General features: G+C 34.9%; 1 pseudogene; it reads right to left on the reverse strand.

Annotated features, from left to right (window-relative positions):
* Nucleotides 1–228: 228 nt before the first annotated feature.
* LOC128778491 (U2 spliceosomal RNA) lies at nt 229–446 on the reverse strand (annotated as a pseudogene).
* Nucleotides 447–15,631: the final 15,185 nt, after the last annotated feature.

The raw sequence follows: 15,631 nt of genomic DNA on the forward strand, positions 1-15,631 counted from the left end.
CTCAGCTAACATCATACCCAAAGGTGAAAAGCTCAAAGCTTTTCCTTGAAGAGAAGGATACCCACTCTAGCCACTTTTTTTTTAATGTTCTTATTTATTTTTGAGACAGAGAGGGACAGAGCATGAACAGGGGAGGGGTAGAGACAGAGGGAGACACAGAATCGGAAGCAGGCTCTAGGCTCCGTGCTGTCAGCACAGAGCCCAATGCGGGGCTTGAACTCATGGAGTGTGAGATCATGACCTGAGCCAAAGTGGGACGCTCAACCGACGGAGCCACCCAGGAGCCCCTCTAGCCAATTTTCTTCATAGCCCTGGAAGTCCCAGACAGAGTGATTAAGCAGAAAAAATAAATAAAAGTCACCCAAATTGGATAGAGGACATATTAGATATTAAACTGATAAGAACAGATACTACACATGATCCTAGCTAAAAGGCTGAGAAGCGATAAGCAAATTGAAAAGGAAAAAGTAAAAGAGCCACTATTTGTGGATGACATGGTTTTATATACAATGAACCCTAAAGACTGCATTAAAAACAAAACAAAACAAAAAAAACAGAACTTGAGCACTTGGGTGGTTCTTTAAAAGCAAAAAACAAAAAACTATTAGAACTAATAAATACAGCAAAGTTGTATGTTTGTGCTTTTATACACCAAAACAAATTATCAGAAAAAGAAATTAAGAAAACAATCCCATTTACAGTTGCAACAAAAACAGTAAAATATGTAGGAATAAATTTTAATCAAGGAGGTGAAAGACTTATCCAGTGAAACAATAACACGCTGAAAATGATACAAATAAATGAAAAGATAGTCCATGCTCACATATTAGAATTAATATTGTTTAAATATTTATATTACCCAAAGCAATGTACAGATTCAGTGTGATTCCTACCAAAATTTCAAAAGCAGTTTTCAAAGAAATCAAACAAACCATCCTAAAATGTGTACAGAACCACAAAAGATGCTGAATAGCTAAAGTAATCTTGACAAAGAATAGTACAAAGTGGTAATAATCAAATAGTATGGTATTGGCATAAAAACAAATACAAAGATTGATGGAACAGTGAACCCAGGAATAAACCCACATGCATATGGTCAGTTAATTTAGAGCAGAAGAGCCAAGAATTTACAATGAGGAATGGACAGTCTCTTCAATACATAGTGTTGGGAAAACTGGACAGCCAGATCCAAAATAACACAACTGGACTTGAACATTAGACATGAAACCATAAAACTCCTAGAAGAAAACATAGTCAGTGGGCTTCCTGACACAGGTCTTGGCAATGATTTTTTCGATCTGACTCCAAAGGCAAAGTCAACAAAAGCAAAAATAAACAAATAGGATTATATCAAACTATAAAAGTTCTGTACAGTGAAGAAAACCGTCAACAAAAGGAAAGGCAATCTAATGAATGGGAGATATTTGCCAATCATATAACCAGTAAGGGGTTAATATCCCCAAAATATGAAGATCTCAAACAACTCAATAACAAAATAAAAACCATCTGATGAAAAATGCCAGAGTAACTAAATACATATTTTTCCAAAAAAGACATAGAGATGACTAACAGGTATATGAAAAGATGTTCAGCATTACCAGTCATCAGAGAAATGCAAATCAAAATCAAAATGAGCTATTAAAAACATAAGAAATATCAAGTGTTGTTGAGGATGTAGATAAAAGGGAACCATGCATGGTTGTTGGGAATATAAAGTGGTGTAACCACTAAGAAAAACAGTATGGAGATTCCACAAAAAATTGAAAATAGAAATATCATATGATATAGTAATTCCACTTCTGGGTATTTATATGAAGAAAACAGAAACATGAATTTAAAAGGATATATGGCACCCTGTATGTTGTTTCAGGATTACAAAACCCCTGGGGCCCTGATTTTCTACCCTTCTGTTTAATTTATCTACTAATGGACATGTCTGCATAAAGTCATTAATGAAAGTGTTGAATAAAAAGGGTCTACATCATAGACCTTTGTTATTCCACTGAAGATATTTCTTTATATACCACCGAGTTACAGGTTCACCTTTTTATACTAAACTCTGTCCCATTTAATCAATTTATACAATATTAAGAACTTTGCACAATTTTTTTTTATTAATACCCCATTTCTTACTCTATTTAGACTGCTCTAACAAAAACACCATAACCTGGGTAGCTTATAAATAATAGAAATATATTCCTCACAGTTCTGGAGGCTGGGAAATCCAAGATCAGGGCAATGGCAGATTCTGTGTCTGGTAAAAGCCCCTTTCCAGGTTGTAGACTGCCAACTTTTCTCTCTGTCCTCACATGGTAAAAGACACGAGGGAACTCATTCAGGCCTCTTTTATAAGAGCATTAATCTCAGGGCACCTGGGTGGCTTAGGCAGTTAGGCATCTGACTTTGGGTCAGGTCATGGTCTCACAGTTCCTGGGTTTGAGCCCTGCATTGGGCCCTGTGCTGACAGCTGGGAGCCTGGAGCCTGCTTTGGATTGTGTCTCCCTCTCTCTCTGCCCCTCGTCCACTCACACTCTGTATCTCTCTCTCTCTCAAAAATTAATGAACATTAAAAAAAATTTTTTAAAAAAGAGCATTAATCTCATTCATAGGGCATCTGCCCTCATGAACTAATGGCCTTTCAAAGGCCCACCTCCTAGTATACAATAATAATAAAAATTATTATTATTATTATTATTAAAGCCTAATACTAATAATATAATAATAATTATTATTATTATAGCCTAATACTTGGGCATTAAGATTACAACATATGAATTTTGAGAACACACAAACATTCAGCTCATAGCACCTGGTATATTTTTATCTACCTCAAGTTCCTTAAAAAACAATAGCAACAATAACAGCCATAAAAATAGTTTACACTTTTTGAGCTGCTATCATGTATCACACAGTGTTCTAATGGCTTTAAAACTAGTATTCATGTCATAAGAGCTCAAAAGATGAAAGTGAACATTATTGCTATTGTTAGTATCCTTACAATTATTTCTATTTTTATTGTCCTTAGTATTTCTATAAACTACCAATCTCATAACCTTGTCAGAAAAAAAATTGTAATAGTTATTCTGACATAGTTTATTTTAATGAGGCCATGTGGCTTTAAGGATTACTGCTTTTCTTCCCAACTGGTCATATATCAACCTTTTAATAATGGATTTTAAATTTGAGCCTAGAATAAAGGCCAAGTTTTCTGGCTTACAGACTGTACATATTAGAACTACTTCTTCCTGTTTTTGTTTGTTTGTTTGTTTCTGCAGAGTACCTTAGATTTACTTAACATTATCGGTAAGAGAAATATACAATTCTTGGAATTCTGGGGTCAAATTATTAATTAAATTCTATTTATTTGAAAGGCAGGAGTGATTAATACTTCAGTGCTATTTAGACCACCAAAGTACTGATTAATTTGTCTAAGTAATTCATTTTATATATTCTAAGGAGGATTATATTACTCTCTGTATAGGCATATGTGATTACCTAAGGGTTTTTGAACATTAAGTTGAAATTATCTTGATAACAGCAGAAGACAGCATTTAGACCTATAGGCAGTCTGTAAAGATGTTATTTGTTATGACTAACATGTAATATTATGGAGGAATCTCCATTCCCCTGGTTTCATTTCTTCATGCAGAATGACAATGACCCTGTAATACCTAGTCTTCTTTTCTCATCCCTTGTTTATTCCACTCCATATATAAGGAGTGGAATATATATGTCCTTGATTACCAAGGGTCTGATAGGCATTGATTCATGTTTTTTTTTTTTTAATTAGCAAAACTAATCTATTAAACATCTGTAAGAACTAGGGATTAGTTTTTTTTCTTCTCTGTCCATTTAAAGCAGTTACCCCTGGACAGTATATTTGCTTTAAGAGATCCAAAGTTTCTTTAGCAAGTCCTTTGGTCTGCACATTAAAGCCATATTCTATGATTAGCTTTATCAGCATCAAAGCCAATATTAGATCTCTACCAGTTTCTTTTCCAGGGCTCTAAGTTCAAGATGGAAAAAAGATATGATTTACTGGTTTTCCCACACCCCTGCACCTTTACTTCCTGTCTCTCCTCTTGTTTTCTTAAGATTTCCAAGCACCTGGCACTCTGCAGCCATGCAATGAGAGAAACCCATTTTACTACATTACTCTGAGCAATTGGCACTGACATTTCCAATAGGTTGTTCTGGCTTTGTGTCAAGGATCTACACCTACAGTAAATATCCAGTTCTTATAATGGCCATCCTTATCAATGAACTTACGTGTAAAGATGGGTTTATATAATGAATCATCTTCAAATTAAAACAGAAGTAGATGAAGTGTTACTCATCAACAGTCTTCCTCTCACTCATGTTCTCTCTCTCTCTCTCTCTCTACACACACACACACACACACACACACACACACACACACACAGAATGAATTAATGTGAATGCTACACCACCTCATAAAATGGACAGCAGGTGAAGACGTTTTTTCCAAGCTGAAAAAAACAACAATGGACTCCTAATAGTGATGGGGAACAGAGATGATAGGAGCTTCTGGAAACCTCATAATGATCTATTTCTTGATCTGAGTGGCAGTTACATTGACACTGATCACTTAGTGAAGTTTCACCAAGCTGTACGACTTGTGATTTGTTCACTCTTTAATATGTATGTTATATAAGAAAGAAGCTTACTTTAAAAGTCACGTAAGAACCAAACAAATTAAACACTGAAAGCTCAAAGAGTGGATGAAAGTTAAATTTGAAATTTAACTGAACCCTAAAATATTTGTAAAAGGAATTAAGTTCCTATTTTTATTGGATGTATTTAGATTTTCCACTGGAACATTATAATACTGACAAGCTCTATATTCTATATTTGTTAGCAATTACACCTGACAAATACTGAAAATAATCACAAATGGTGGCAAATTATTGGATGTTTTCTAAACATTATTTGTCTGAAATTGTAGTGTGCATGAAAACAAAAAGATTGTACCTGCAACAATACTTCTGTTAAAATATTTCCATATTTTATTACAAAAATTATAACTGACCATATTTTTCATTTAGGAGAATTTTATCTGAGGTTATCAGGAATTTCTTAGCCATAAGAATGCAATTTTAATAAGACTAGAGGAAACATTATGAGAAAGAAAAGAAAGAATAAGGCCATAAAACATGCATTCTTGACAAGAACTCCATTGACCTGATACTAGACGTAAGGCTGGAAAAAGTTACAATTACAAATATGTAACAAAAATAATTATTTTGCTCATGTCACTTTTCATGATCTGATAATCAATATAAAGAAGTTTTTGTTTTAATGTACATAGATATGTTATCCCTATTTTTCAAAAGAATTTTAAAAAATAGTTTCCAATGGGTGTATATCATAGATTCAGCAGTACATTAAAAGCAATTTGTAAACACTCAAAATATGAAATACTAAGCCATGGTATCGAGATACTTCACAATCCTGCAATCTGCAGTGGCATGCAAGAGAGCAGAGTGGTGTATCAAGGGAACTTCCCCAGGTCTCAGATCCTCAGGGCTACACTCTGATGGCGTGGCCAGTGACAGCAGGGAAACAGGAGATATCGAACTATTATCAAAACCCTACTGTTAGAATCTTATATACCTTATTTAATCCTATATTTCTGACTTTTCTAATTCATTAGTCTATCACTTTAATTCCACTTAAAGTGGAATTTGGTTCAAATCTTTAGCCTCACTGACAAAAGAGAGAAATGAAAATTTTACTCTGCTTAATCATGTAGACATTTCTCAAAGAAAATTTCCAAAGTATCATTCCTTTCCTGGTCTACCCTTTGCCTCTCATGAGATTGAAGTCATGCTCCATACTTGCCTAGTGACTCAATTCTTGAAGAGAAGAGAAGATAGTAATGTGCTGTTTTGCTTATTTTTGAAACATAATGGACAACAGAACAGGAAAAGTCCTAGTAAGAAAATAAAGACCTGTTCAATTTTAAGTGATACAAACCCCATTTCAACTAGTTTAAGCAAAATAAAACAAAACAACTAAAAGGACCTCAAAGGCTCTATTAATTGGAAAAGCAGCAAAGGATGCTATGTTACAAAAATGGCAGGCAAGCACCACATTCCACTACTTACCCTCCTTGCATGCACCCACAAGTACTTTCTCCTAAATATAAAGTGCATTTTTTACTGTTTGGTATTATTTATACCATTACACAAGGAATATAGAATACATTCTCATTGTTAAAAAAAGAAATATTATAGATTAAGGTAAAATCCACTTTGACTACCACAGGTAATCCATGTTATCAGATTAATAAGTATATTTCCAGGCTGTTTTATGTTTTAAATATACACACACACATTCACTCAAGTATTTAGAGAAATATACAGTGTTAATGTGTGTATGTGTATGTTTATATTTTTGGCAGAAAATCCCTATTACATGTATTATTATAAAAAGCGATTCCTTCCCTCTTCCCCCTTCCAACCACAATTCCCTCAGAAACTTTTCCATGCCATTTTCAAAACTGACATATAGTATGACATAATGTGTACAGACCATGATTTGTAATTTAATTATTTCCCACTAACAGAAATAGGGGTTGTTTCCAGTTTTTTTTAACAATAATAAACAACAATATAATGAAAATCTTTGTTATTCCTTCTTGTTCTTAAGTGTATTAAAACTGGATATATAACAAGAAATAAAACACACAATTTTTAAATTTTTTGAGATTCCCTATTTCCCATAAGTCTATCATATTTAATATTAAACTCTTTAGCCAAGTGAAAACAATTACTTGACTGTTTTCATATGTTTCTTGACCATACGCATTTTCTGCTGTGTAAATTAGTGTTTATATTACCTGCCTTATTTTCCATTAGTCTTTTATTTTCATTTCATAAACGCTTCACATATTTTAATATGAATCCAATGTCTGTTATATATGTACTCTTTCCTATCTGCATTTTCCTTCTAGTGCTATATATGGTAGGGTTTTTTGGTAACAGAGACTTTTTAATTTTTATATAATCAAATTTATCAATCTAGATTTATGGCTTATAATTTTGGTTTACATAACCCAAAGTCATAAAATCATTCTCAATTATTTCCTTTTAAAACTTTAAAATTTTTGTTCATTATATTTTAGAACCTTAATTCAACTAGAATTCATTTTTTGTGACTTAAGTGGTGAAGATGGATAACTCTAGGTTTTACCAAATACTTGTCAATTTTTCCAATTTTTAAGTAGTCTGTAGGTTCTCTACTAATTCAAATCAGTTATAATTATTCGGTAATAATTTTCCATATACATGCAGGTAATTTTCTTTCCAAATGATCAGTTTTTTTAATTATGTACCAAATAACAAGTATTTTCATTATTTTCTACTATGGCAAATTCTCTCCTATCTTAGCTGTAAATTGTCTTAGTTGATTTCTACTTTCAACTGAGATGGAATGGGAGGGACCAGACTTAACCTCCTAACATAAACAATGAGATACATACAACAATATTTTTCAAGACATTTAATTTTAAGTAAAAAAGGAAAGAGTGATCACTCACAGCCAAGAAACAAGCAAAATTAGCCCTACAAGCGCCATAGCTCACTGTCTTGAGTGTTTCAGAAAATGGAGCAAGGAGGAGAAGCCCACGCACAGTCTAGTAGACTTCCTGACTTGAGATGCTGGAGCTGGAAATCCAAGGAAACCCAGGTAGCTTTAAATAGGCCTGACCTAAACGGATGCTATGTTATTCACCTAAAAAATCTCACAAGTAGGAACTGTTGCCAAGTAACTTAACTGCATCCCAGAACAAGTTCAATCATACTTATATCAACACAAAAATGTCCAGCACCTAAGAAGGTAAAAGTTACCACATCTAGCATTCCATTTTAAAAAGGAATGGGAGGGGCACCTGGGTGGCTCAGTCGGTTAAACAGCCGACTTCGGCTCAGGTCATGATTTCCCGGTCCTTGAGTTCGAGCCCCGCCTCAGGCTCTGTGCTGACAGCTCAGAGCCTGGAGCCTGTTTCAGATTCTGTGTCGCCCTCTCTCTGACCCTCCCCCGTTCATGCTTGGTCTCTCTCTGTCTCAAACATAAATAAATGTTAAAAAAATAAAAAAAATAAAAAGGAATGGGAAAAGAAATACAACCCCAAATTAAGAGAGAAATTATCAATCAAATGTAAACCAGAACAAGGTATTAATATTAAGGGTAATGGCACTAAATTGGTTATTACAACTGTATTCCACATGCTTCAGAGTTAAGGGAATTATAATAGAGTATGCTGAGTACAGACATGGAAAATATAAAAAATATTAAAAAGAGTCCAAATCAAAATTCTAGAGCTTAAAATTGCTATGTTAGAAATGGAAAAATCCTCTGCATGGCTGATTAGATATTATAGCAGAAATAAATGATCAACTTGAAGACCTGGCAGTAGAGACTATAGAATATGAAACAGAGATCAAAGGCTAAAAATATAATGAAGAGAGAATTACTGAGCTATATGACAACTTCAAACAGAGTAATGTAGATGTGTAATTAAAAGTTCCATAGGGAGAGGAAAAGAGCGTGTACAGAAAAAAAAATTGAAGAATAATGGCTAAAATTCTACAAGTTTGAGGAAACTAGAGAGGACAGTATGAAAAATTCCCCAAATGCAAAAGGCAAGACACTTATTTAAAAACTGCACCAAAGCATGTCATGATCAAATTGCTCAAAGTCTTAAAAGTGACCAGAAAAAAGGAGACACATTACATATAAAGGAATAAAGACAAGGATGACAAAAGATTTATCAGAAACAATTTGAGCCTAGTCATAGTGGAATAACATCTTCTAAATGCTGGAAAAAAACCTGTCAACTAGAAATCTATACCTAGCAAGGGACAGGGAGGTAAGGATGGAGGGATTATAAAAGACACAAGGAAATTTGAGGAGGGATGATGAATACGTTCACTATCTTGATTGTGGTGATTTCACAGGTATATACATATGTCAAAATTTATTAAACTGTGCACTTTTGCGGACTTCAAGCTGTATTACAAAGCTGTAATCATCAAGACAGTATGGTACTGGCACAAGAATACTCTGATCAATGGAAGAGAATAGAAAACCCAGAAATGGGCCCACAAACATATGGCCCACTAATGTTTTGTTGCCCACAAGCAGGAAAGAATATCCAATGGAATAAATATAGTCTCTTCAGCAAGAGGTGCTGGGAAAACTGGACAGTGACATGTAGAAAAATGAACCTGGACCACTTTCTTATGCCATACACAAAAATAAACTCAAAATGGATGAAAGACCTAAATCTAAGACAGGAAGCCATCAACACCCTCAAGGAAAAAGCAGGCAAAAACCTCTTTGGCCTTGGCTGCAGCAACTTCTTACTTAATTCGTCTCCAGAGGCAAGGGAAACAAAAACAAAAATGAACTACTGGGACCTCATGAAAATAAAAATCTTCTGCACAGCATAGGAAACAATCAGCAAAACTAAAAGGCAACCAATGGAATGGGAGAAGACATTTGCAAACGACATATCAGATAAAGGGTTAGTATCCAAAATCTATAAAGAACTTAACAAACTCAACACCCAAAAATAAATAATCTAGTGAAGCAATAGGCAAAAGACATGAATAGACACTTCTCCAAAGAAGACATCCAGATGGCCAATCGACACATGAAACAATGCTCAAAATCACTCATCATCATCAGGGAAATACAAATCAAAGCCACAATGAGATACCACCTCACACCTGTCAGAATGGCTAACGTTAACAACCCAGGCAACAACAGATGTTGGTGAGGATGCGGATAAAGAGGATCTCTTTCGTACCACTGGTGGGAATGCAAACTGGTGAAACCACTCTGGAAAACAGTGGGGAGCTCTCTCGAAAAATTAAAAACAGAACTACCCTACAACCCAGCAATTGCACTACTAGGTATTTATCCAAGGGATACAGGGATCCTGTTTTGAAGGGGCACATGCACCCCAATGTTTATAGCAGCACTATCAACAATAGCCAAAGTATGGAAAGACCCAAAATGTCCATCGATGGATGAATGGATAAAGAAGATGTGGTGTATGTATATATATATATATATATATATATATATATATATATATATATATATATGTGTGTGTGTGTGTGTGTGTGTGTGTATCAAAAAGAATGAAATCTTGTCATTTGTAACTACGTGGATGGAACTAGAGGGTATTATGCTAAAGGAAATTAGTCAGAGAAAGACAAGTATCGTATGACTTCACTCATGTGAGGACTTTAAGGCATACTTATTTTAAAAATGCTCCAACGAACTCTTCAATGTATAAACAGCAGTGGAATTATCCCTTCACCAAAGGATAACATCTAGTTTTCTATCCAATAACATCCAGTTATTGTCCAGTAATATCTATTTCCTCTACACTATTTCAAATTTCGCACCTCTGACTGATCAGATTTGGAAATGGTTTCTCAGGATTCCATAAAGTGTGATGAATCTATCTAAAACACAAATAGAGGAAAAGGTACTTGTGGTAGTGACTATAGTCCAGAACTTAGCTCATATCCCTCCAGATGGGCAGTATCAGCAAAGTTTTCTTACTCTGCACTTAGTGCAAGTTTCTCATTCTGCCTATCTGGCTGTCTCTGGCTGTGCTCACTGCAGCATCTCTCTCCCTCACACTTGAAAGTGCACTGGGAAAACTTCCAATGCTGGTGACTATGCCAGGTCAGCAGTCCAGTTGCTCTTGCTGCCAGTTTTATGGCCTAAAAATCAACATAGGTATTGGGCAATAAAATGCCCCTGGATGTCACCCTCAGACTTCTCTGACAATCCAACTCTCATAAAACTCCAGCTGGCTGGCTATTCATTTTGCTCTTACGGATTCTATCGCCTAAAAATCAAAGTCAAAATTTTTATCAGTGGAAGCTTTGAAGTGAGGGAATGTTGAGTATTTTCTATACCTTAGCAATTGGCATGGGGGTTTTATCCTTGGTCCTAATTACCAACTTAGAGCTAGTGTTGCATGCTGCCTAACAGCAAGATAAAATTATATGCTGGGATTTGAAGGCAAGATAATTTGTACTTTCCCCCATCCCCAAGTTTCATCCCAGGAAATGCATATTTTAATGCAGGAAATTATTATGTTGCACAGCATAGAGGATTGCACAGCATCAGGTAGTTGTGAATAATGCTGCAAGGAACATGGGAATGCAGATATACTGTTTTTACTTCCTTTTGATAAATACTGAGAAACGGCAATGCTGTATCATATAGTAGTTCTAGTTTAAAATTTTGAGGAACCTCCATACTCTCTTCCATAGTAGATACACCTATTTACATTTCCACCATCAGTGCACAAGAATTCCTTTTTTCTCCACACCCTCACCAACAGTTGTCAGTTCTTGTCTTTTTGAAGATGGCCATATTAACAGGTATGTATGAGGTGACATTTCATTGTGTTTTTGATTTCCAGTTCCTTGATGATAAATGATGCTAAGTACCTTTTCATGTGCCTGTTGGCCATTTGCATTTCTTCTTTGAAAAAATTCAGTTCCTCTGCCCATTTTCAAATCAGAATTTTTTTTTTGCTACTGAACTGTGTGAATTCCAATATATTTTAGATATTAAGTGCTTACCAAATATATGATTAGCAAACTTTCTCTACCATTCTACAAATTGTCTTTTCATTTTAATACAACTGAGTTGATTTCGTGTGTGGTGTAACATAGGGATCCAGTTTGCCCAACATCATATATTGAAGACTGTATCCTTTACCAATTGTATATTCTAGTAGTCTTTGCATTTCTGTACCTCCCTCACAAGTTGAACCCTTCTGCTTCCCTCTATGTGTGTGTCTCATTCCGTCCTCCGTATGTGAGCAAAAGATGATGGGGGATGACATATTTGCAGACAGCCTCAGGTTTACATGATGCCAGCTTGCATCCGCAAGTATGCTCTATATATTATATCTACATAAAGATAAGCTAGCCCTTCTTTTGTAATATTTAGACAATACACTGGTTGTCTGGCCAGATCCTGATCATATTACCCTTGTTAGGTTTGATAGAATATGATTGACATCCCGTCAGGGAAGGGAAATTTTCAAAGGAAATTGTGTGTACTTACAAGAAGGTGGAAATGATCCTCAGCAGATAAAAGAGTGAATGTTTCTTATGGGAAGAAAAAGAGAAGCTCTAAAAGCAAATGAATCAAGGACTGACATGACTTCATGCAAACCAGTTCTTTTCTTTGACCCTAAACTCCATCAAGTAAACAAAAGACCTCTCACATGTGATAGAAATTCCAGTGGATAAACAAAAATATGTACGTGCTTAGCACACCAAGCATTCTTTGCTTTGCGCTGGCAGTCTCTGATTACAGAAAATTCATGCTTATGAAGTGAAAATAAAATATTAATAATTGTCAACATTTATATAGTATTCATTATTTGCTACATTCTGTTCTAAGTGCTACACATATATTAACTTATTTAACCTTCCCAACAACCCTGTGATGAAGCTATTATTAATATTGCTAGTTAAGAGGTTAGTAAACAGCAGAGCTAGAATTGAGACTCAGTCACTGTCTGCTGCGGAATGTGATCACCTCTCCCTATGCTTCCTTTATCTCAGTATGTAGTTGGCTCACAATATGACTTTTCAGAATGGGGAGTACACAACAAAATATAGGCATTATAACAGAAAAGCCTTGTATATTTTCTTTTTTCTTAATCATGAAACACTACCCTTCTCTGGGTAAACTTTAAGGAACGATTTTAATTCTCTTTAAAAATTTATCTACCTTGGGGTGCCTAGGTAGCTCATTTAGTTAAGCATCTGATTTCAGCTCAGGTCAATATCTCAGTTCATGGATTCAAGCCCGATGTCAGGCTCCACACTAGGAACCTACTTGGGATTCTCTCTCTCCCTTTCTCTTTGTCCCTCCCCCACTCGTGCTTTCTCTTTCTCAAAATAAGTAAACCAAAAAATTATTTAAAAATTTCTCTATTAGCACATTTGGTTTCGTAACAGCTGTGTTTCTTATCTTTAGGGTATTCTTAAGATACTGCTCACTTCCTTTTTTTAATTTCACGTGTTATAGGTACTCTGATGCATTCAATCTTTGAAAGGCCAGAAAGTGTTTGCTATTTAAGAGTTGCTTAACCACGGGAAGAATCTTAGTTCTATATACCCCTTCGCTAGAGATGAAAGGTTTTGAGGAGGTTAACACTTTCTTCACTGCTGTTTCACAGGAATAATAATTTGGGTGCCTATCCTGTACCAGGCCCCGTGGTGAATACTTTTTCACCTCTATCATCCCCTTAGTCAGAGGTATAGAATCAGCTCTCCATAAGCAAAGGCTATTCTGTGTACACACATAATTGTATGTCTTGTTATCAAAGGGGTTCTCAGGCCCTCTTTCATCATCATCACAGGCAGAATTCTCTTAATTGAGCACAAGTCCTCTAAGTGGGTCTCTGAAATAGGCGGAAAGTAATTTTCTGCTGAATTAAGCAAGGTTGTAAACTCAAAGAGGATAGCTCCCTATAAAGGCTTATGGGATTGCAAATCAATGTAAACAATTTACTTCAAAGGCCTCTGCCTGATTTGGCATTTAATGGGGAAATGTGCCTCAATAGTACTTCTAAAGCTTAAATAAAATTGTCATATTGATTCTCCACATTTTGACATTTCTAATTATTATAATAATTTGACAGATTTTTGGGAATGCGAGCTGGTGCAGCCACTCTGGAAAACAGTATGGAGGTTCCTCAAAAAACTGAAAATAGAACTACCCTACAACCCAGCAACTGTACTACTAGGCATTTATACAAGGCATACAGGTGTGCTGTTCTGAAGGGACATATGCACCCCCATGTTTATGGAAGCACTAGCAATAATAGCCAAAGTATGGAAAGAGCCCAAATGTCCATCGATGGATGAATGGATAAAGAAGATGTGGTGTATACACACACACACACACACACACACACACACACACACACACACACACACACACACGATGGGGTATTATTCGGCAATGTAAAAGAATGAAATCTTGCCGTTTGCAACTACATTGATGGAACTGGACGGTATTATGCTAAGTGAAATTAGTCAGAGAAAGACAAAAGTCATATGACTTCACTCATATGAAGACTTTAAGAGACAAAACAGATGAACATACGGGAAGGGAAACAAAAATAATATAAAAACAGGGAGAGGGACAAAACAAAAGAGACTCATAAATATGGAGAACAAACTGAGGGTTACTGGAGAGGTTGTGGGAGGGGGGATGGCTAAATAGGTAAGGGGCACTAAGGAATCTACTCCTGAAATCATTGTTGCAGTATATGCTAACTAATTTGGATGTAAATTTTTAAAAAATTTTTTAAAAATGAAGTCTCCAAAAAAAAGACATAGGGTACTGAGTAACATTACTCTATTTTTCTTTTTACTAACTTACTCTAATACTGTATTAAAGAACATACATGAAATTTCCCTATTCTAAAGGATATATGCCTATTATAAAGGATAAATACCTATTCTTGCAAATGAAAAGTCCAGATGGCATTATATGGTGTTTTGTACCCTTAAATCAAATATTTTTTCTTTAAAATTATTTTCCATATTAAACTAAACAAAAATATTTGAAGTAGCCAATTTATAAAAAAAATTTAAAATGGCATCTATATTATATGTTAAAATCAAATTAAACATACAAAATTATACAAACCTGTTTAAATACTTTTAGGTAGGAGGAAATCTGAGTGTGATTTTTAGAAAGTGTTACTGATCACAGAAGTTAAATTAATGACCCTCTAAATCACCTGCATAGTATCAACACCCATTCTCAAGTAACAAATAGAGGTTTTGAGTAAAGGTCTGACCAACCTACAGGTTAGTTTCTGAATCTAACATTTAATAATTCTACAGAAGTTTTGCTTACCTAGAATCACACTACAATAATATTTGCTGTTTTGAGGACACATTATAAAATAATGAAAACAAACAAATAAGAATACTTTATACTACTACAAAACCCGTATTATGAAGCCTGTAAACAGTGTGTCAGAAAGAGTATAATTTTTCTCATACTTCTCAGCTAAATGTCTACAAGTGTATGCTCACTAGTGACTGAAAAATAAAAGTTAATATGCTGGCATTTTGCAGTATCATGTTTTATAACCTATGATAGTGACTCTATAGTTTAAAATCCACTATTTTCCTTAATGTAGAACCAACAAACCCATGTTTAATTCAGACGGTACCTGAATACCATCTAAAGATGACAGCATTCTTGGGCATCTCTGCCCTAAAGAACTGTAATTTTGTCTTCACATATGGACTACCATGCTTGTGTAAATATTCTTCAAATCAATAACCTGTATTTAATATGTGCAAAAAAACAGAGAAATGGGGTTCAAATGCTTTGGCACAGACCTTTTTTCCCTTGTTCTATTACTAAAAAAAAAAAAGTCAGCCATGTGCATTTCAGTTATTTTATTATTGTATCACTACTTTTGACTACACTGAGAAGAATTTTCATGGACCAAGTTTCATGAAACTTTACTCTCAAGTAGATGAGAATAACTGAGACAAATTCTCATTGTGAACATGTTTATAAAATG

Source organism: Panthera pardus, unplaced genomic scaffold, assembly GCF_024362965.1.
Source record: "Panthera pardus isolate Hobbes unplaced genomic scaffold, ASM2436296v1 HiC_scaffold_2, whole genome shotgun sequence".
Lineage (NCBI taxonomy): Eukaryota > Metazoa > Chordata > Mammalia > Carnivora > Felidae > Panthera > Panthera pardus.